This window comes from Amblyraja radiata, chromosome 16 (genome assembly GCF_010909765.2).
Source record: "Amblyraja radiata isolate CabotCenter1 chromosome 16, sAmbRad1.1.pri, whole genome shotgun sequence".
Lineage (NCBI taxonomy): Eukaryota > Metazoa > Chordata > Chondrichthyes > Rajiformes > Rajidae > Amblyraja > Amblyraja radiata.
In genome coordinates, this window is record NC_045971.1 from 50456574 (window position 1) to 50480180 (window position 23607).

Consider the following 23607-nt stretch of genomic DNA (forward strand, 5'->3'; position numbering starts at 1 on the left):
TGCACAACTGTATTACACTCGCTCCCGGGCCCCACAACTGTATCACACTTGCTCCCGGGCCCCACAACTGTATTACACTCGCTCCCGGGCGGATAAACTGTATTACACTGGCTCCCGGGCCCCACAACTGTATTACACTCGCTCCCGGGCCCCACAACTGTATTACACTCGCTCCCGGGCGGATAAACTGTATTACACTGGCTCCCGGGCCCCACAACTGTATTACACTCGCTCCAGGGCCCCACAACTGTATTGCACTCGCTCCCGGGCCCCACAACTGTATTACATTCGTTCCCGGGCCCCACAACTGTAATACACTCGCTCCCGGGCCCCACAACTGTATTACACGCGCTCCCGAGCCCCACAACTGTATTACACTCGCTCCCGGGCCCCACAACTGTAATACATTCGCTCCCGGGCCCCACAACTGTAATACACTCGCTCCCGGGCCCCACAACTGTAATACACTCGCTCCCGGGCCCCACAACAGTATCACACTCGCTCCCGGGTCCCATAACTGTATTACACTCGCTCCCGGGCGGATAAACTGTATTACACTGGCTCCCGGGCCCCACAACTGTATTACACTCGCTCCCGGGCCCCACAACTGTATTGCACTCGCTCCCGGGCCCCACAACTGTAATACATTCGCTCCCGGGCCCCACAACTGTAATACACTCGCTCCCGGGCCCCACAACTGTATTACACTCGCTCCCGGGCCCCACAACTGTATTGCATTCGCTCCCGGGCCCCACAACTGTATTACACTCGCTCCCGGGCCCCACAACTGTATTGCTCTCGCTCCCGGGCCCCACAACTGTATTACACTCGATCCCGGGTCCCACAACTGTATTGCACTCGCTCCCTCGCCCCACAACTGTATTACACTCGCTCCCGGGCCCCACAACTGTATTACACTCGGTCCCGGGCCACACAACTGTAATACATTCGCTCCCGGGCCCCACAACTGTAATACACTCGCTCCCAGGCCCCACAACTGTATTACACTCGCTCCCGGGCCCCATAACTGTATTACACTCGCTCCCGGGGCCCCAACTGTCGACCCCCCCCACAACCAAACACTCAGGAGCAGCTCTGCTCTATAATCTTTTCCCACAACTGTCGTCGCTCGCCCGCACGGCCCCCCCCCCCCACAACTGTGTTACACTCGCTCCTGGGCCCCACCACTATATTACACTCATTCCCAGGCCCAACAACTGTAATACACTCGCTCCCGGGCCCCACAACTGTAATACACTCGCTCCCGGGCCCCACAACTGTATTACACTCACTCCCAGGCCCCACAACGGTAATACACTCGCTCCCGGGCCCCACAACTGTAATACACTCGCTCCCGGGCCCCACAACTGTATTACAATCGCTCCCGGGCGGATAAACTGTATTACACTGGCTCCCGGGCCCCACAACTGTATTACACGCGCTCCCGGGCCCCACAACTGTATTACACATGCTCCCGGTCCCCACAACTGTATTGCACTCGCTCCCGGGCCCCACAACTGTATTACACTCGCTCCCGGGCCCCACAACTGTATCACACTTGCTCCCGGGCCCCACAACTGTATTACACTCGCTCCCGGGCCCCACAACTGTATTACACACGCTCCCGGGCCCCACAACTGTATTACACTCGCTCCCGGGCCCCACAACTGTATTATACTAGCTCCCGGGCGGATAAACTGTATTACACTGGCTCCCGGGCCCCACAACTGTAATACACTCGCTCAGGGCCCCACAACTGTATTACAATCGCTCCCGGGCGGATAAACTGTATTACACATGCTCCCGGGCCCCACAACTGTATTGCACTCGCTCCCGGGCCCCACAACTGTATTACACTCGCTCCCGGGCCCCACAACTGTATTACACTCGCTCCCGGGCCCCACACCTGTATTACACTAGCTCCCGGGCGGATAAACTGTATTACACTGGCTCCCGGGCCCCACAACTGTATTACACTCGCTCCCGGGCCCCACAACTGTATTACACTCGCTCCCGGGCCCTACAACTGTATTACACTAGCTCCCGGGCGGATAAACTGTATTACACTGGCTCCCGGGCCCCACAACTGTATTATACTCGCTCCCGGGCCCCACAACTGTATTACACTCGCTCCCGGGCCCCACAACAATATTACACTCGCTCCCGGGCCCCACAACTGTATTACACTCGCTCCCGGGCGGCTCCAGCTTTCGACGCTCCCGCCCGTTTACCTCCTGCCTCATCCTCCCCGCCCCCGCCATCGTCGTCCGTTAACCTCCCGCCCTCCATTCTTTCTCCCCTCCCTCCCCCTCTTTCCCCCGACCATTCCCCCTCCCCCCACTAACCGTTGATCACCGCTGTTAACCGCTCCTAAACTGACAGCTGTAGGCGATGGTAAAGTGGTAATTGCATGAATTTAAACTAGTAGCCAAGTTGCTGCTGCATTGACACCGTGTGCCCGCTCTCCCCCTCTCTCCACCCGGGATCCGAGCGCGTGTGTGTGGCCAGAGCGCGGGGCCGCGAGCGACCAACTGTCAACGCGCTCCCGCTCCCTCAGCCGTTGACACGTTATTTCCCGCGTCTCCAGAAAGTTCTTCACCAACGGCCGTTATTTCCCGCCCGCTCGCGTTTCCCGCGTTTCCAGGTTCTACACCAACGGCCGTTCATTCGGGCTTCGCTTCTCCACAACGACGGTCACATTCCCATCATTATTTTGATTTAAACCATTTTAAAAATGTCAACGCTTTTCTTTTTTTTCCAAACGTAGGTGACTTTTTCAATATTTATTTATATTTGAAATTTTTTTTTTAACAAGATTATTGCATAAATGTTTCGAAACTTTGCGCTTATTTGATTCGCTGATTAGACTGAAATTGCTTTTCTTTAATTTACATGAAACAATTAATTTTTACAAAATTGCTTATTTGAATTTTAACATCCCCACAGCTCTCTCATCATTTATTTTTCAAACTTAGCCATTAAGATGGAACCGAATGTCCAGAGTTTTCGACATTTTTGATGATTGTTCCTCAGTTCATCAATGGATGTTTAACACAGCAATCACACCACTCCATTAATCAATCAATCAAAACTTTATTGTCATTGAGAAATACATCAATAAATGCAAGTCTGAACGAAATTTTGTTGCATATGGCTCCCCGTGCAACATAAAATAGCAAAAGGACAAAATGGAAAAAAAGATAAAATGGGTAAAAAGATAAAATAGATAATAATGGCAGCACATTACATGGCATTCAAGAGTCTGATGGCTCGGAGGAAGAAGCTGTTGCATAACCTTGCCATTCTGCTCCTTATACTACGATATATTTTGCAAGAGGGCAGCAGAGTGAGCAGTCCATGATGGAGATGTGTGGGGTCCTTTATAATACTGTTGGCCTTAGACAAGCAACGTTTGCACGCAATGTCCCCGATTGAAGGAAGAGAAGCCCCAATTATTCTTTTTTCTGCACACAAAAGTTTAAAATGCTGCCTCAGAAAAAGCTTCAAGGACACATCAAGTGACATGTAAAATCTTTCCAGTTGCATTTGCTTTTTGGATAGAAAGTTGTTGGTGCTGTTATCATGTTTCCTGACAAACCTTGCAGGTGGATTATTTGCTGCAAGATATACAACCACAGGCCTGCACATCTACAGCATATGTATCAGTTCCAGTTCAATTAGTGAGTCAGTTATTGAGTAAATGATGATTGCCAAGATATTGATGGTTTGGTGCCGGTTATGGCATTGAGTATCAAGGTTATGTGGTTATATATTCTGCCTTGTGGGAAATTATCTTTACTTTTCTGTTGTTTGACATGAGTGTTACTTTCCACTTTGGTCTATTGACGAGTTATTTGTAAGCATTGACTGCATTTTCTCAGGCGTTGCAGTGGATTTGAAAATTCTGTAACCATCAGTGATTATCAACTTCGGATCTTAAGATGGATGAAAGGTCAGTATTTGAAAATATTTGGGCCCAGTGCAGTGTTTTATTTTAATCCTTGATACATATGTACTTCCGTTTTATCAGAATGCCCTAGTACCATGCAGTTCAAATGCTGCCTTTTTGTCTACAGCTGTCACTGTCACCTCATTTCTCCATCCCAGATATTTAGACTCAACGTCTTTGGGATTTGCGAGAAATAAAGCAAGGACAGCATGGAACAAGCAACACAACAAGAAGTTGATAGAAAACACCTAAATACGTATACAATAGCAAATCTCTTTATTCATATGTTGTTGAATTGATAGATAATTCCTGCATCCGCCCACCTGTGAATGTGATGTCCCTGTAGATGTCAACTCTCTGTGCTCAGCCCCTTCCCTATTCCCACTTCCGTGTGAACATCGTTGCTTGCATCAGGTGCACATGCACTGTCAGGGCATCATATGTACGTCACAGAAGACTCACAAACCTTTTTGTTCCTTTGAAGTAGAGGCCACTGAATCACCTCCCCAGTTACCACCTTCAGCCATGATGAAGACAGGCTTTCACAAACTCTGTAGCTCTGGAATAAACATTAACAGAACAATCAGGTGACAATTGAATGTGAAAGACGACATTGTCTTGCAAACCAACAAACAGGATTACAGTGCAGTGGAGATGTGGAAAACACCCCATATGTGCAAGAGTAGGCCATTCAGCCCTTCGAGCAAGCACCGCCATTCCAGTAGGCAATATGTGCAAGAGTAGGCCATTCAGCCCTTCGAGCCAGCATTCAATGTGATCATGGCTGATCATCCACAACCAGCTCGGCCGACCGGAAGCACCAACAGACGGCAACGCGTACGAAAGCACTGCCGGGGACGCAAAGGTGGGCTACAGGTCAGGTTAGAGCTAGCCCCACACAGGCTAGCGATTCCTAGCCTTTTCCTCGCCAACGTGCGCTCACTGGCAAACAAAATGGACGAACTCCGGCTAAGGATCACCTCCCACAACTGGATCAAAGACTGAAACATCCCGATCTTCACGGAAACTTGGCTCAACATCGACGTTCCTGATAGCGCCATCCAGCTAACAGGGCGTCATTTACTCCGAGCGGACAGGACAACAGACTCCGGTAAGACCAGAGGTGGGGGTCTGTGCATTTATGAAATAAAGCATGGTGCACGGACTCCACCATCATCGAGAGTCACTGTTCAGCTAACCTTGAGTTCCTCTTGGTTAGATGCAGACCGTTCTATCTGCCCAGAGAGTTCACCTCCACTGTTGTGACTGCAGCCTATATCCCTCCTGATGCCAATGCCAAGCTTGCAATGAAAGAGCTGCATACTGCCATTAGGAAACAACAGATGCACAACCCCGAGGCAGCCTTCATTGTTGCGGGTGACTTCAATCACTCCAACCTGAAGATTGTACTCCCCAAATTCCACCAACATGTCTCCTTCGCCACTAGAAAAGACAAGACACTGGACAAAGTTTACACTAACATGGCAGAAGCTTACAAAGCCGTCCCCCTCCCCCACCTTGGCCAGTCTGATCACCTCTCATTGTTCCTGCTCCCTAAGTACTCCCCACCCATCAGCCGGGTTAAACCCACTGTGAGGACAGTTAAAGTCTGGTCAGAGGAAGCAGACTCCACACTTCAGCAATGTTTTGGAAACACTGACTGGAAGGCGTTTGCAGCCCAGGCCATGGCTTGATTCCCACACGGACATTGATTCCTACACATCCTCTGTTCTGGACTTTATAAACTCCACTATCAATAGTGTCACCTCCCTCAAACGGGTGACCATATTCCCGAATCAGAAGCCATGGATGAACAGTGAGGACAGGCTACTGCTGAAAGCACGGGACACCGCTTTCAGGTCAGGCGATGCTCGAGCCTACAGTTCATCCAGGGCTAACCTGAAGAGTGGCATCAAGAAGACCAAGCACTGCCATAAGCTCAGGATTGAGGAGCACTTCAACAACAACTCCGACCCCCGACGCATGTGGCAAGGCATCCAGGCCATCACGGACTATAGACCCACCAACACCACCCCCACGTCCAGCAATGCCTCCTTCCTTGAGGAGCTTAACCACTTCTATGGCCGCTTTGACAGGGACAATCTAGAGACAGCCATCAAGGCTGTGCTCCCTGCTGATCACCAACCCCTCACACTCACCCCCTACGACGTGTACGTGGCACTGAGTAGGACTAATGCACGTAAGGCTGCTGGCCCTGACAGCATCCCCGGGCGCGTCCTCAGGGCCTGTGCTACGCAGCTGACAGAGTCTGGACTGACATCTTCAACCTGTCACTTGCCCAAGCAGTTGGCCCCACGTGCCTTAAAACCACCTCCATCGTGCCAGTGCCAAAACACTCCACTGCGGCAAGCCTCAACGTCTTCCGCCCAGTTGCACTTACTCCCATCATCACCAAGTGCTTCGTAGGGGCTGGTCCTGGCACACCTCAAAGGCTGCCTACCCCCCACAGTGGATCCCTATCAGTTTGCCTACCGCAAGAATAGGAGTACGGAGGATGCCATCTCAACGGCACTTCACTCCACCCTCTCCCACCTCGACAACAGAGACACTTACATAAGAATGCTGTTCAACGATTACAGCTCAGTATTCAACACCATCATACCCTCTGAACTGTTCACCAAACTCGGTGACCTGGGCATCGACCCCTCCCTCTGCAACTGGATACTGGACTCTCGAACCAGTCTGTTAGGTTAGACAAGCACACCTCTTCAACCCTCACCATCAACACCGGCGTTCCACAGGGCTGTGTGCTGAGCCCCCTCCTCTACTCCCTCTTCACCTACGACTGCACACCTGTCCATGGTACTAACACCATCATCAAGTATGCAGATGATACAACAGTATTGGCCTCATCAGCAACAACGATGAGTCGGCCTATAAGGAGGAGGTCCAGCTCATAGCAGCATGGTGAGCTGACAACAACATGGCCCTTAACTCCAAGAAGACCAAGGAGCTCATTGTAGACTTCAGGAAGTCTAGGGGCGGCACGCACACCCCCATCCACATTAACGGGACGGAGGTGGAACGTGTTTCCCGCTTCAGGTTCCTGGGGGTCAACATCTCCGATGACCTCTCTTGGACCCACAATACCTCAACACTGGTCAAGCAGGCTCACCAGCGTCTCTTCTTCCTGAGGAGACTAAAGAAGGTCCATCTGTCTCCTCAGATTCTGGTGAACTTCTACCGCTGCACCATCGAGAGCATCCTTACCAACGGTATCACAGTATGGTACGGCAACTGCTCTGTCTCCGACCGGAAAGCACTGCAGAGGGTGGTGAAAATTGCCCAACGCATCACCGGTTCCTCACTCCCCTCCATTAAGTCTGTCCAAAGCAAGCGTTGGCTGCGGAGGGCGCTCAATATCGTCAAGGACTGCTCTCACCCCAACCACAGACTGGTTACCCTGCTCCCATCCGGGAGGCGCTACAGGTCTCTCCGTTGCCGGACCAGCAGGTCCAGGTACAGCTTCTTCCCTGCGGCTGTTACACAACTTAACTCTGCACCTTGGTGATTGCCAATCACCCCCCCCCCCCCCCCCGCCAGACGCTCCTCCCACTGTACGCACGTAAATAGATTTCTTTATTGCTCATATTTATGTTGCTCTTCTAGGGAGATGCTAACTGCATTTCGTAGTCTCTGTACTGTACACTGCACAATGACAATAAAGTTGAACCTGAATTTAAATCTGAGATTGGGGCACTGTCAGCCAAAACGGTTGCTATGAGGATAGTGGTGCTACAGAATCGTATGGCCTTAGATTTCATTCTGGTCGAGAAGGGAGGCACCTGTGCTATCATTGGGCAAGACTGCTGTACATATATTCCTGATGATTCCTCCAATATTACTGATCTGCAGCCCATATCAAGAAGGAGATAGCTGAGATCCAAGGTGTGGGGGAAAGTCTGGTTGGCGATCATGACCAGGGGATGTGGAGTTGGTTTAATGGATGGGGCTCCTTTTGGGGTCTCGTGTGGCATTATGGAATTATTATTCTGATAATTATAATCGTTGCTGTATTGCTTTACTGCCTGGCACCATGTATTCACCAATGGCTGGCTTCTTGCTGCATTATTGGATCATTCAAGATATTGAAGATGGCGGCGCGTGAGTACTACAGTACTACAGTACTACAGTACCCTTACCGTCCCGTCGGAGCTGGGCAGGAAAGCCCCTTGGATCACCACTCCGGAGGGCAGGAGACGGAGCAAGCGCCGGGAACGGAAGCAGAAACGTGGAAGGCGAGCGGGGGTGCAGGACAGGCTACGGAGGGCTCCACAAAGACCATCGCTCCCAAGCGTCTTTCTCGCGAATGTCCGGTCACTCACCAACAAGCTGGATGAGGTAAGGCTCTGGATCAACACCCAGCGATCCCTGGAAGACTGCTGTGTGCTGATCTTCACAGAGACCTGGCTCAGCGCGTTGGTTCCCGATGGGGCTGTGGACCTGACCAACCAGTCACTGCATCGTGCTGATAGAACAAAAGACTCCGGTAAGAGCAAGGGTGGCGGGCTCTGCATCTACATCAACAATGACTGGTGTACCAACCACACTGCAATAGAGAGCTACTGTTCCCCTGACCTGGAATACCTACTGCTTTAATGTAGACCGTTTTACCTGCCTCGGGAGTTTACTGTGGTTATCATCATGGCCATATACATCCCACCACAGGCTAATGCTAACCTAGCGCTAGCACAGCTGCACTCGGCCATCAGTAAGCAGCAGGATGCTCACCCCGACGGTGCCTTCATTGTTGCAGGGGACTTTAACTACGTGCCACACTCCACAAATTCCACCAGCATGTGCAGTGCCCTACCAGGGGCTCAAACACATTGGATAAAGTGTACACCAACATCAAGGACGCATACAGAGCTCTCCCCTGCCCATCCCTGGGACAATCCGATCACCTCTCACTGTTTCTACTGTCTGCATACAGACCCCTCATCCGCAAGACCAAACCTGCAATAAGGACGGTCAAAATATGGCCCGAGAACGCCACCCTACAACTCCAGGACTGCTTTGATCGCACCGACTGGGACCTGTTTGCACAACAGGCTACCAGTAGTACAGAGATAGACTTGGAGGAGTACACATCCACTGTGCTCTCCTACATCAACTGCTGTGTGGAGACTGTCACAGTGGACAAGAAAATAGAGATGTTCCCAAACCGGAAACCCTGGATGAACAAGGAGGTTCAGGATCTGCTAAGGGCACGCAACAACGCCTTTAAATCCAGGGACACTTCTGCTTACAGTGCGGCCAGGTCGAACCTGAACAAAGGCATAAAAAAGGCCAAAGTCATCCACAGGCAAAGGGTAGAAGACCACTTCAATACCGCGGACACCAGAAGCATGTGGCAGGGTGTCAGGGACATCACTGACAACAAGAGCAGCCCCGCCTGCCCCCACGGTGATATCACACTGGCCAACGAACTAAACACCTTCTTTGCCCAGTTCGAAACTGGCAACACCACCAGGAGTGGAATAACCCCGGCCATAGCGGAGGGACAGGCCTTAACACTGAACACTCAGGAGGTACAGTGCGCTCTGCGTAGGATCAATCCACGCAAGGCTGTAGGCCCGGATGGAGTCCAGGGAAGAGTATTAAAGGACTGTGCTGGACAGCTGGCGGAGGTATTCACGAGAATCTTCAATCTATCTCTATCTCTGGCAACGGTCCCCAAGTGCCTGAAAACAGCCACCATAGTGCCGGTGCCGAAAAAGTCCAAAATCACCAACCTCAACGACTACCGGCCGGTTGCCCTGACTCCAATCCCTATGAAGTGCTTCAACAGGCTGGTCCTCTCCCATATTAAATCCAGCATCCCTGCCTCACTGGACTCCCATCAATTTGCATACAGGGCAAATAGATTGACAGAGGATGCCATCTCTCTGGCCCTTCACACTGTCCTGACTCATCTGGACAGACAGGGCATGTATGTGAGGATGCTTTTCATTGACTATAGCTCTGCTTTCAATACGGTCATCCCCACCAAGCTCACCACCAAACTCCACCAGCTAGGCCTCAGCTCACCGATATGCGCTTGGATCCTGAACTTTCTCACGGAGCGACCGCAGGCAGTTAGACTGGGCCCGCACCTGTCCTCCACCATCACCCTGAGCACCGGCACACCACAGGGCTGTGTACTAAGCCCCATGCTCTACTCCCTCTTCACTCACGACTGTGTCCCTGCATTCGACACCAACACCATCGTGAAGTTTGCAGATGACACAACAGTGATTGGGCTGATCACCAACGGTGATGAAACAAACTACAGAGCGGAGGTTCAGAACCTGGCGGACTGGTGCGCCAATAACAACTTGGCACTAAACACCTCCAAGACCAAGGAGCTGATTATTGACTTCAGGAGGTCCCATTCTGGAGAATACGCCCCAATCTCCATTTACGGGGAAAGTGTGGAGAGAGTGTCCAGCTTTAAGTTTCTGGGCACTCACATTTCAGAAGACCTCACATGGTCCACAAACACCGCCGCGCTGGTCAAGAAGGCACAGCAACGACTGTTCTTCCTGAGGACATTAAAAAAGACTGATCTGCCCCAACAGCTGCTGACAACGTTCTACCGCTGCACCACAGAGAGCATACTAACAGATGGCATCTCAGTGTGGTATCTCAGCTGCACGGAGGCGGAGAGGAGAACTCTTCAGCGCATCGTCAACAGAGCGCAGCGGATCATCGGGACAGAGCTACCAGCCTTGGAGGGCATCTACCACATGCGGTGCCTCAGGAAGGCCCTCAGCATCCATAAGGACTCATCACACCCCTGCCATGGTCTGTTTCAACTACTTCCCTCTGGCAGACGTTACAAGGCCTTCTACGCCCGAACCTCCAGACTCAGGAACAGTTTTATCCCAAGAGCTATAGCGGCTCTGAGCCGGCCCTAATGAGTGCCCCCCCCCCACCCACCCCCTTTGGACAGTCTCCCTCAGATGGTCACGTCAATCAATTCAGCTTGCTTATTTATGTATTGTATTTATTTACCTTTCTTGTACATCAGTGGAGCTGCACACTAAATCTCGTTGCACTGACGTGCAATGACAATAAAAGATATTATTATTATTATTATCAATTGATTGAGACAATCAAAAGGGGGGAATGTGAAAGTCAGTGCGGTTATTCTCCATCTTATTTAGCTTATGTAGTTATATTTGCTATTAACCTCCATTTTGTACACAGCATGTTGGTAACAGTTTAAAATATTGGCCAATTTAGAAGCTGCAAAAGCCTGTGAACGCTCAACACAGAGCTTGTAATAAAATGACCTTCACTAACTAAAGGGAACAGAGATAACAGCCGTACCCTAGCATCTCGTTTCTTTGCCATATCAGTGTTCTGTCTGGAGGTTGCAATGAATACAATAGTGCTTTCTTGCCTATGCAGCTGGGCCATGTATCTCGATACTCCCATATCTCTTCAATGTTATTTGAGGGATTTCATTGTATGTAACTGAGCCCTTTAACCATATAACCATATAACAATTACAGCACGGAAACAGGCCATCTCGACCCTTCTAGTCCGTGCCGAACACATAATCTCCCCTAGTCCCATATACCTGCGCTCAGACCATAACCCTCCATTCCTTTCCCATCCATATAACTATCCAATTTATTTTTAAATGATAAAAACGAACCTGCCTCCACCACCTTCACTGGAAGCTCATTCCACACAGCTACCACTCTCTGAGTAAAGAAGTTCCCCCTCATGTTACCCCTAAACTTCAGTCCCTTAATTCTCAAGTCATGTCCCCTTGTTTGAATCTTCCCTACTCTCAGTGGAAAAAGCTTTTCCACGTCAACTCTGTCTATCCCTCTCATCATTTTAAAAACCTCTATCAAGTCCCCCCTTAACCTTCTGCGCTCCAAAGAATAAAGCCCTAACTTGTTCAACCTTTCTCTGTAACTTAGTTGCTGAAACCCAGGCAACATTCTAGTAAATCTCCTCTGTACTCTCTCTATTTGTTCACTTATGTTCTTTGTTCACTTATGCCTACGAACCATGTGACTAATGTTGTTTTATCAGTATAAAGATACATGTAATTTCTCTGTATAGTCAGTAGAGGTGTAGCAGCTTGCGAGTGTGCATCTGAGTGCACACTACTGGCTGTGTCCTATTTTCACCCGGGTGACAGAGTAAAAGTTTGTTCAACGAGACCTTTGACTCTTTGAATTATTATTCTACTCAAGTCTCACCAACTTTAACAGAACAGCATATGAACAGGCCCTTTGGCCCATAAAGTCCGTGCTGAACATGATGCCAAATTAATCTCATCTCCTCTGCCTGCAACGTGACCCGTACTGGAGCCTGGGGTCGAGGGGATCGGTGAGGAGAGAGGGGTGGGGGGGAACCGAGGCCGTCGTTCACCAACAACTGAGCTCAGCCGCCCGCTCATTTTCCACCAAAGTGTATCAGGTACAATGTTTGTTGTTCCAGGATGCAGACAGCTTCAAAGGCATTGCTGGCTATTTTTCCCAAAGAAGAGTGGGAAGAGATAAGTGACTGGGAAAATCTCCATTATAAGAACGTGAAGCGGAACTATGAAGCCATGCTTGCCATTGGTTTGGAGAAAATATTCTTCACCTTTTTTCCTCTTTGCCCTTTTCTCGTGATGCACGCTGACATGCGTTTTCTTCCCACATGAAATCTAAGTAGGTTTGTGCTTTCTGAGACCATATGGGTCAGGTCCAAACATTTCACTCCACTGGTTTACTTTGAGAATATGTCTGAGGATATTGGACATTCCTGTTCTTTGATAACATAACTTCTATTGGCTTCTGCTCTGTCTTTACCTCCATGTAATTAACACAACAGCATTTTCTGTGTTTCCTTCCTGGGACAGCATATTTAAGATTGGATTTTGGCCGTGGCTGGGAACATCTCCTGCCTTTCAACTGACTTTACTGATATACTTCACATTCTGTCTTCAGGTGATGAGTGGTCCACTGTTGTCCACTTCACTTTTGCTGCTGTGGTCGAGGTTTGTGAACTGGGCCAGAAAGGAGGAGAAACAGAATCTTGTTGCCTTCCAGCACCGGGGAAACATTCACTGTCATCCCTGCCCTCACTGCACTGTTGCATTTACCACAGTGGAGTTCCTTATACGGCACTTAAGAAGCTTCCAGACTCCTGAAGCTTCCAGACCAACGTCAGCTGGACAACCTTCTGCCTCCGGTGTGAACCCAGATTCACAATGTAAACGTGGGCAGAGTCCGTGTAAATGTTCACACTGTGGGAAGAACTTCACATGAGCAGGGACTCTCCACCTAGAGCAGCGGACCCACACCGGAGAGAGGCCGTACAAAAGCACAGTCTGGAAGAAGAGTTTCAGAGTCCAGCTCCCTCCATCGACACCAGAGGACCCACGGGGTCAAGAAAAGAGCGTTCACGTCGCGGCCCTGTGTTCACCAATCTTTCCACCACCACACACAAGTACAAGACAGACACCGTTGTGTGCAGATGCCGAGACGTGTGTTCAGCTCTGGTTGAACAACTTCTAATCTTGTGTGTGGACTCGATAAGAAGAAGACGCACACGGGATAGCGGCTGTAGGAAGAGTTTCACGGACTGCATGAATGTGCAGAATGTGGGAAGAGCTTCGCACGGGCAGGGACCCTCCACCAACACCAGTGGATCCACACTGGAGAGAGGCCGTACAAATGTTCAGACTGCAGGCAGAGCTTTATCAGAAAAAGGTCTTCCATTTTCAATGTTTTTACATTGAGTATTTACTTTGAGTATTTATTTACAATTTCTTTGTACAATTACTTTGAGTATTTATTTACATTTTCAAACTGTATTAATATTGGCCCTTGCTGTATTTCCCCCTTTATGATGATACTTTGTGTGGAGAGTCTGGGGTATAAGGGATGGGTCCCTGGTTTCCCACCCCCTGTGTGAATTGGGGACCAGGGACGGGTATCATTGCCGCATGTCCAACCCTCTCTAGACTGCATCTTCCCACTGGGTTAAACTGTCCCCACTGGGATATTCTGACTGTGCGGGATCGCTGGGATCGGGGCTGTTGTGATGCAGTCTGGTTATCGCACTGAGTTCATCAACACGGCGATTGATAAATCAACCACTTTTATTGTTGCCACAAGTCAGGAGTGACCCAAGGAGACTGTCATCCCTGCCCTCACTGCACTGTTGCATTTACCACACGGAGTTCCTTATACAACACTGAAGAAGGCATCCTGAAGCTTCCAGACCAACGTCAGCTGGACAACCTTCTGCCTCCGGTGTGAACCCAGATTCACAATGTAAACGTGGGCAGAGTCCATTCACACCATCTGACGGAAGGAGTGGAGTTGGGAAATCAGGTGATGTTCAAGCACGAACAAAGGAGAGACGGCATGAATGTGCAGAATGTGGGAAGTGTTTCACACGGGCAGGGACCCTCCACCAACACCAGCGGACCCACACCGGAGAGAGGCCGTGTAAATGTTCACACTGTGGGAAGAGCTTCGCATACTGAGGGGCCCTCCAGATCCACACGGATTCTCAGAGTTCATTATAACTCACAAATCTGGGACACTTGGGAGTTTGGTGCTGGATGGCAGATTTTCCAGGCTATTGCATGTTTTATTATTAGTCCACCTACATTGTTTAGTTTAGTTTAGAGAGCCCATCGAGTCTGCACTGACCAGCGATCCCCACATATTAACATTATCCTACACACACTAGGGACAAACTACAATTATACCAAGCCAATTAACCTATAAACCTGTACATCTTTGGAGTGTGAGAGGAAACTGAAGATCTCGGTGTAAACCCACTCAGGTCACGGGGAGAACGTACAAACTCCATACAGACAGCACCCATTCTCAGGATCGAACCTGGGTCTCTGGTGCTATAAGGCCACAACTCTACCGCTGCGCCACCGTGCCGCCCCAAATGAAGCCATTCCAATTGTTCCAACGAAGCCGACAAAATCTTGCGGAAGAGCACCACGTTTCAGTGTGGTGCAGCCCTTGAAGTTATCATTAATATGGGCAATTTCAGATAACCAGCCTTTCCATTTTGTATCAGAACTGGCCACATTATGTGACTGCATCAGTTCTGATGAACGGTCATTGATCTGAGAAGACATTTTTCAGAAGGTGTTTCAACATGGGGAAGAAAGGTCAGAGGGCTTTGGGCCAAACGTGGGCAAATAGGATCAGCTTAGAGGAGGCATCTTGGTCAGCATTGACAAGTTGGACTCAAGGGCCTGTTTCTACAGGAGCGTGAAACATGAACTATTTCTTTCTCCACAAGATGCTGCCCGACCGGCTGAGTATTTAGAGCATTTTCTGTCATTAATTCTTTGTTCCGTCTTTATCTTTAATCGTTGTCCAGCCCCGAGTTGACTTGTTTGAGGTGTACATCGTCCCCAGCTTACGGACACACTAAAGTACAGCCCGTACACATGAGCGAGTGTCTGGGAGACGGTGGGATGGATTTATCGGCTGCTGCGGGGCTGCAGGCATCTTCTGCCGTGTGGGAACTCTGTTCACGGACGCATGTTCCGCTTGGGAACGGTTCCCAGGAAGGGAACCCTGCCGTAACCGGGGCTACCGCCCTGCACCGTCTCCATAGCAACTTCTTGATGCATCTAATGAACGTCCCAGGCCATCTGTCTGCTTCCAACACAACACCACGTCTCATAGTCACAACTGGTTCTCTGACTTCCACAGTCTGCAAGTTTTAAACAACACAGTTTCAGCACAATCTCACCCTACACCCAATTAACACATGTTGTATGTAGGAAGGAACTGCAGATGCAGAGGTTTAAACTGAAAACAGACACAAAAAGCTGGAGTAACTCAGTGGGACAGACAGCATCTCTGGAGAAAAGGAATGGGTGACGTTTTGGGTCGAGACCCATCGCCAGACTGAGATTCAGGGGAAAGGGAGACGAGAGATATAGACGGTGATGGAGAGAGATATAGAACAAATGAATGATATAAATACAAAGTAACGATGATATAGGAAACTGGCCATTGTTAGCTGAGGGCTCGGTGAAAACGTGTTGTAGACAATGAGACTCAACAAGACAACTTTCAGATTAGTACAATGACTTGGGTGAGGGAGGGACGAAGAGAGAGGGGATGTAAGGGTTCAAGTTAGAGCAATCAATATTCATACTACTGGGGTGTAAGCTGCCCAAGCGAAATATGATATGCATCGAAGTCCCTCACCCTGAGCACAGGATCGCCCCAGGGTTGCGTCCTCAGCCCCCTATTGTACTCCCTGTACACACATGACTGTGTGGCTAAGTTCAGCTCCAACTCAATAATCAAGTTTGCTGATGACACAGGGTGGTGGGCCTGATCTCAGACAACGATGAGAAGGCCTACCGGGAGGAGGTGGCTGATCTGGCACTCTGGTGTCAGGACAACAGCCTCCTCTTGAACATCAAGAAAACTAAGGAGCTGATCGTGGACTTTAGGAGGGCACATCATCTGAGGACGTACACACCATTGAGGATAAATGGGAATACTGTGGATAGGGTGAGCTGTTTTAAATACCTGGGAGTCTACATCTCTGAGGATATGACATGGACATCACACGCCACAGCACTGGTGAGTAAGGCAAGGCAGCGCCTTTACCACCTCAGGCAATTGAGGAAATTCAGTGTCTCTGAGGATCCTCCAGTGCTTCTACTCAGCGGCTGTGGAAAGCATCTTGTCCGGAAATATTACAATCTGGTTTGGGAATTGCTCTGCCCAGGACAAGAAGGCTCTGCAGAGAGTAGTGCGTTCGGCTGAACGCACTATGGGAACTACACTCGCCCCCCTGCAGGAACTATACATCAGGAGGTGCAACTCCAGTGCCAATAAAATCATGGGAGACCACTTCCACCCTGGCAATGGACTGTTCCAGCTGCTACGGTCAGGCAAACGCCTCCGTTGCCTTGTTGTGAGAACGGAGAGGTTGAGAAGGAGTTTCTTCCCAGAGGCCATTAGGACTGTGGTCCTATCTCACCAGGGACTAACTTTTACTGTACCACTTCTGGGTGGGCGGTGCGACTCTTGTCAGCAGAGGCCTCTGCAGTCCGTCTGTCTTTTTATTGTTTTCTGTCTTGTTCTATGTAGTTTTTATTGTTTTTTTTGTCGGGGTATGTGTGTGGGGGTGGGGTGGGGTGGGGGAACTTTAAGGTCTTTACCCTGCATGGGAGACCCGACCTTTTCTTTGTCGGGTCTCCGTTGTCGTTGGGGCTGCAACGTGGAGCGGCCTCCAACAGGAATGACCTGGGGCTCCAGTCGCGGAGCTGCGGACCTACTCACCATCACGGGGCTGGCCGAGTCCGGAGCGGGTGGAGCTATGGTGGAGCGCTGACTCTGTCTTTGACTCTGACATGGGGGGGAGAGGGGAGTGCAGGGAAGAGATATGTTTAAGTTTTGCCTTCCATCACAGTGAGGAGGACTCACTGTGATGGATGTTTATGTGAATTGAATTGTGTTGGTGTGCGTCTTGGTTCTTTTTTTGTATGGCTGCAGAACAAATTTTGTTTGAACCTCATGTGAGGTTCAAATGACAAATAAAAGGTATTGTATTGTATTGTACTGCTTTTTTTAAAATTGCTGTTTTTTTCCCTTTTTCCTTCCGCCCACAATTTTTAATATGTAAAAGAATATGTTTGCAGTTTGTTTGGTTGTTTGTTTGTTTGTCTTTTTGCACAAAGTCCGCGAGCATTGCCACTTTTCATTTCACTGCACATCTCCTATGTGTATGTGATGAATATACTTGACTTGACTTGACTTGAGATGCTGTTCCTCCAATTTGGTGATTGCCTCAATCTGACAATGGAAGAGGCCCAGGACAGAAAGGTCAGAGTGGGAATGGGGAGGGAAATTAAAGTGTTTGGCAACCGGGAGATCAGGTTGGCCCAGGCACAAAAACATGGTGTACTTGCTTTATCTTTCTCATCGTATTATCAATCTTTACAACAATATTCCATTATTGGTGCGGTTTGCTAGCTGCACTGTGGCTGAGAGGAGGGCGCTGCAGTGAGTTATAAAAACTGACTGCACAAAGAGCATCACAAACGCTCAACTACCCTCCCTGGATGACATATACAGGGCCCGATGCTTGGGCCGGGCCACAAACATCAAGCAGGACACATCCCACCCTGCCAATCACCTTTTCACTCTGCTACCCTCTGGTAGACCGGTAGACTAAAAAATAGTTTCTACCAATGTGCGATAAAAGAACTTAATTCTAACAAACAATGGGGAAGCACAATATAAATCGGGGTGCAAGATAATGCGCAATATTAACCATATAACAATTACAGCACGGAAACAGGCCATCTCGACCCCTCTAGTCCGTGCCGAACACATAATCTCCCCTAGTCCCATATACCTGCGCTCAGACCATAACCCTCCATTCCTTTCCCATCCATATAACTATCCAATTTATTTTTAAATGATAAAAACGAACCTGCCTCCACCACCTTCACTGGAAGCTCATTCCACACAGCTACCACTCTCTGAGTAAAGAAGTTCCTCCTCATGTTACCCCTAAACTTCAGTCCCTTAATTCTCAAGTCATGTCCCCTTGTTTGAATCTTCCCTACTCTCAGTGGGAAAAGCTTTTCCACGTCAACTCTGTCTATCCCTCTCATCATTTTAAAAACCTCTATCAAGTCCCCCCTTAACCTTCTGCGCTCCAAAGAATAAAGCCCTAACTTGTTCAACCTTTCTCTGTAACTTAGTTGCTGAAACCCAGGCAACATTCTAGTAAATCTCCTCTGTACTCTCTCTATTTTGTTGACATCCTTCCTATAATTAGGCGACCAAAATTGTACACCATACTCCAGAATTGGCCTCACCAATGCCTTGTACAATTTTAACATTACATCCCAACTTCTATACTCAATGCTCTGATTTATAAAGGCCAGCACACCAAAAGCTTTCTTTACCACCCTATCTACATGAGATTCCACTTTCATGGAACTGTGCACAGTTATTCCCAGATCCCTCTGTTCACCTACATTCTTCAATTCCCTACCATTTACCATGTACGTCCTATTTTGATTTGTCCTGCCAAGATGTAGCACCTCACACTTATCAGCATTAAACTCCATCTGCCATCTTTCAGCCCACTCTTCCAACTGGCATAAATCTCTCTGTAGACTTTGAAACTCTTCTTCATTACCCGCAACCCCACCTATCTTAGTATCATCTGCATACTTACTAATCCAATTTACCACACCATCGTCCAGATCATTGATGTACATGACAAACAACAGTGGACCCAACACAGATCCCTGTGGCACCCCACTCGTCACTGGCCTCCAACCTGACAAACAACCATCCACCATTACTCTCTGGCATCTCCCATTCAGCCACTGTTGAATCCATCTTGCTACTCCACCATTAATACCCAACCATTGAACCTTCTTAACCAACCTTCCATGAGGAACCTTGTCAAAGGCCTTACTGAAGTCCATATACACAACATCCACTGCTTTACCCTCATCAATTTCCCGAGTAACATCTTCAAAAAATTCAAGAAGATTAGTTAAACATGACCTTCCAGGCACAAATCCATGTTGACTGTTCCTAATCAGACCCTGTTTATCCAGATGCTTATATATATTATCTCTAAGTATTCTTTCCATTAATTTGCCCACCACTGACGTCAAACTAATAGGTCTATAATTGCTAGGTTTACTCTTAGACCCCTTTTTAAACAATGGAACAACATGCGCAGTACGCAAATCCTCCGGCACTATTCCCGTTTCTAATGACATTTGAAATATTTCTGCCATAGCCCCTGCTATTTCTACACTAACTTCCCTCAATGTCCTAGGGAATATCCTGTCCGGACCTGGAGACTTATCCACTTTTATATTTCTCAAAAGTGTCAGTACTTCCTCTTCTTTGATCCTCATAGTTTCCATAGCTACTCTACTTGTTTCCCTTACCTCACATAATTCAATATCCTTCTCCTTGGTGAATACCGAAGAAAAGAAACTGTTCAATATCTCCCCCATCTCTTTTGGCTCTGCAGATAGTTGGCCACTCTGACTCTCTAATGGACCAATTTTATCCCTAGTTATCCTTTTGCTATTAATATAGCGGTAGAAACCCTTCGGATTTACTTTTACCTTACTTGCCAAAGCAACCTCATATCTTCTTTTAGCTTTTCTAATTTCTTTCTTAAGATTCTTTTTACATTCTTTATACTCCTCAAGCACCTCATTTACTCCATGCTGCCTATAACTATTGTAGATATCCCTCTTTTTCCGAACCAAGTGTCCAATTTCCCTTGAAAACCATGGCTCTTTACAATTTTTACGATTTCCTTTCAACCGAACAGGGACATAAAGATTCTGTACTCTTAAAATTTAACCTTTAAATGTACTCCATTTCTCTTCCACATCTTTCCCATAAAACAAACTGTCCCAATTTACTCCTTTTAAATCCTTTCGCATCTCCTCAAAGTTAGCCTTTCTCCAATCAAAAATCTCAACCCTAGGTCCAGTGTTGTCCCTCTCCATAATTATATTGAAACTAATGGTATTGTGATCACTGGACCCGAACTGTTCCCCAACGCATACCTCTGCCACCTGACCCATCTCATTTCCTAACAGGAGGTCCAGTACCGCCCCTTCTCTAGTAGGCACTTCTATGTATTGTTGCAAAAAACTATCCTGCACACATTTTACAAACTCCAACCCATCCAGCCCATTTACAGAATGTGTTTCCCAGTCTATGTGTGGAAAATTGAAATCTCCCACAATCACTACCTTGTGCTTACTACTAATATCTGCAATCTCCTTACATATTTGCTCTTCCAATTCTCGCTCCCCATTTGGCGGTCTATAATACACCCCTATAAGTGTTGCTACCCCTTTCCCATTTCTCAGTTCCACCCAAATAGCCTCCCTAGACGAGCCCTCTAATCTATCCTGCCAAAGCACTGCTGTAATATCTTCCCTGATAAGCAATGCAACACCTCCACCTCTTGCCCCTCCAATTCTATCACACCTGAAGCAACGAAATCCTGGAATATTTAGTTTCCAATCACAGCCCTCCTGCAACCATGTTTCACTGATCGCCACAACATCATACTTCCAGGTGTCAATCCAGGCTCTAAGTTCATCCACTTTTCTTACAATGCTCCTAGCATTAAAATATACACATTTAAGAAACCCACCCTCTCTTATTCTCTGATTTTTTTCTTTTTCTTCTCTCTCCCCTACATTTTGGGTCAGAGTGCTACCATTCTCTGCCCCCTGCTTCACACACTGACTGCTAGCTTTCCCAATTTGAGTCCCTCCCCCCAACCATACTAGTTTAAAGTCTCCCCAGTAGCCTTTGCAAATCTTCCCGCCAGGATATTGGTCCCCCTTGAGTTCAAGTGCAACCCGTCCTTTCTGTACAGGTCGCACCTTCCCCAAAAGAGGTCCCAATGATCCAGAAACTTGAATCCATACCCACTGCACCAGTCCCTCATCCACGCATTTATCCTCCACCTCGCTCCATTCCTACTCTCACTGTCGCGTGGCACAGGCAGTAATCCTGAGATTGTTACCTTTCCAGTCCTTCTCCTTAACTCTCTACCTAACTCCCTAAATTCTTCTTTCAGGACCTCTTCTCTTTTTTTACCTATGTCGTTGGTACCTATATGCACCACAACCTCAGGCTCCTCTCCCTCCCATTTCAGGATTTCTTGGACACGGTCAGACACATCCCTGACCCTGGCACCAGGGAGGCAAACTACCATCCGGGACTCCTGTCTGCGTCCACAGAATCGCCTATCCGACCCCCTGACTATAGAGTCCCCTATTACAATTGCCCTCCCCTTCTTTTCCTTACCCTTCTGAGCAACCGGACCGGTCTTTGTGCCAGAGGCCCGGCCGCTGTCGCTACCCCCAGGTAGGCTGTCTCCCCCACCCTTACTCAAACATGAGTACCTATTTTCAAGGTGTACAGCCACCGGGGTACTCACCAGTCCCTGCCTCTGCCCATTGCCCTTCCTAACTGTGACCCAGTTTTCTGTCTCCCGTGGTCTTGGAGTGACCACCTCCCTGTAACTCCTTTCTATGACCTCCTCGCTCTCCCTGAGCAGACAGAGGTCATCGAGTTGCTGCTCCAGGTTCCTAACGCGGTCCCTTAGAAGCCCCATCTCGACGCACCTGGCGCAGATGTGGACGTCTGGAGAGCACTCAGACTCCATGACCTCCCACATCTGACATCCAGAACAGTAAACTGCCCTGGCCCTCATTTCTCCCCCTTATCCAAATACAATAAAGCCTTACAATTACAATACAAATACAATACAAGCCAATCAGCTGCTTCCTCTGATCCTCGTCCACCAATCAGAGGCTTCCACCAATCAGAGGCTTCCACCAGAATCCTTCTCTGGAAGTGAGATGGAACGTTACAGATTTGGGTACACTTACAGCTGCAGGTAAGTCCTCCTCTCGCCAACGGCTCCCCTGGCCTCTGTAGAAGCAAACCCCGCGCTGTATTTATACTTACAGCTGCAGGTAAGTCCTCCTCTCGCCAACGGCTCCCCTGGCCTCTGTAGAAGCAAACCCCGCGCTGTATTTATACTTACAGCTGCAGGTAAGTCCTCCTCTCGCCAACGGCTCCCCTGGCCTCTGTAGAAGCAAACCCCGCGCTGTATTTATACTTACAGCTGCAGGTAAGTCCTCCTCTCGCCAACGGCTCCCCTGGCCTCTGTAGAAGCAAACCCCGCGCTGTATTTATACTTACAGCTGCAGGTAAGTCCTCCTCTCGCCAACGGCTCCCCTGGCCTCTGTAGAAGCAAACCCCGCGCTGTATTTATACTTACAGCTGCAGGTAAGTCCTCCTCTCGCCAACGGCTCCCCTGGCCTCTGTAGAAGCAAACCCCGCGCTGTATTTATACTTACAGCTGCAGGTAAGTCCTCCTCTCGCCAACGGCTCCCCTGGCCTCTGTAGAAGCAAACCCCGCGCTGTATTTATACTTACAGCTGCAGGTAAGTCCTCCTCTCGCCAACGGCTCCCCTGGCCTCTGTAGAAGCAAACCCCGCGCTGTATTTATACTTACAGCTGCAGGTAAGTCCTCCTCTCGCCAACGGCTCCCCGGGCCTCTGTAGAAGCAAACCCCGCGCTGTATTTATACTTACAGCTGCAGGTAAGTCCTCCTCTCGCCAACGGCTCCCCGGGCCTCTGTAGAAGCAAACCCCGCGCTGTATTTATACTTACAGCTGCAGGTAAGTCCTCCTCTCGCCAACGGCTCCCCGGGCCTCTGTAGAAGCAAACCCCGCGCTGTATTTATACTTACAGCTGCAGGTAAGTCCTCCTCTCGCCAACGGCTCCCCGGGCCTCTGTAGAAGCAAACCCCGCGCTGTATTTATACTTACAGCTGCAGGTAAGTCCTCCTCTCGCCAACGGCTCCCCGGGCCTCTGTAGAAGCAAACCCCGCGCTGTATTTATACTTACAGCTGCAGGTAAGTCCTCCTCTCGCCAACGGCTCCCCTGGCCTCTGTAGAAGCAAACCCCGCGCTGTATTTATACTTACAGCTGCAGGTAAGTCCTCCTCTCGCCAACGGCTCCCCTGGCCTCTGTAGAAGCAAACCCCGCGCTGTATTTATACTTACAGCTGCAGGTAAGTCCTCCTCTCGCCAACGGCTCCCCTGGCCT

The 23607-nt window shown here is 49.0% G+C and overlaps 1 long non-coding RNA gene and 1 pseudogene across 1 annotated transcript in view; one reads left to right on the forward strand and one right to left on the reverse strand.

Annotated features, from left to right (window-relative positions):
- Window positions 1–12178, reverse strand: part of LOC116982224 — a 16060-nt gene extending 3882 nt beyond the window's left edge. Inside the window, exons 1-2 of the long non-coding RNA XR_004414405.1 lie at window positions 12078–12178; window positions 8902–8907 (exon numbers count right to left, since the gene is read on the reverse strand). This is a non-coding gene — a long non-coding RNA (uncharacterized LOC116982224). The remainder of the gene's footprint in view (window positions 1–8901; window positions 8908–12077) is intronic.
- The window catches only part of LOC116982309, a 999615-nt pseudogene that overhangs the window by 117877 nt on the left and 858131 nt on the right, over window positions 1–23607 (forward strand).